At 44.8% G+C, this 362-nt stretch overlaps 1 protein-coding gene across 1 annotated transcript in view; it reads right to left on the minus strand.

The window, feature by feature from the left end:
- Positions 1-362, minus strand: part of HLX (H2.0 like homeobox) — a gene marked incomplete at its 5' end in the record, with an annotated part of 7,564 nt that overhangs the window by 4,266 nt on the left and 2,936 nt on the right. The gene's annotated exons all lie outside the window — the stretch shown is intronic.

Genomic DNA, 362 nt, shown 5'->3' on the forward strand with positions numbered 1-362 from the left:
GCTACAAACCATAGCAAACATTTTATTTACAGGAGTTATATATATATATATATATTTATATATTTTGTCAGTGCAGTATTTCTTGGCCGGATTATTCGAAGCAACAAGTTGCAACCAATGAGGACGTTGGCAAAATACTTCACATTGTAAATTGGTTGAGGGGTGGGGTGGGGAAGGAGGGTATTTCTGAGAGCGTCCTCACAGTCCCTCTCTCGGATTTTCCTTGGAGAGAACGAGAGGCAGGAAACGGAGAATTAAAATTTTTTTAAGGGGAAAAAAAGGGAAAATCCCCCCATCTCCTGCAAGTAGCTCTGAGGGAAAGGCGGCCGCCTTATGCTCTGCCGTCCCGGGGCTGGGGCTCC

The sequence above is a fragment of the Geospiza fortis genome, unplaced genomic scaffold, assembly GCF_000277835.1.
Source record: "Geospiza fortis unplaced genomic scaffold, GeoFor_1.0 scaffold41, whole genome shotgun sequence".
In the NCBI taxonomy this organism is placed as follows: Eukaryota; Metazoa; Chordata; class Aves; order Passeriformes; family Thraupidae; genus Geospiza; species Geospiza fortis.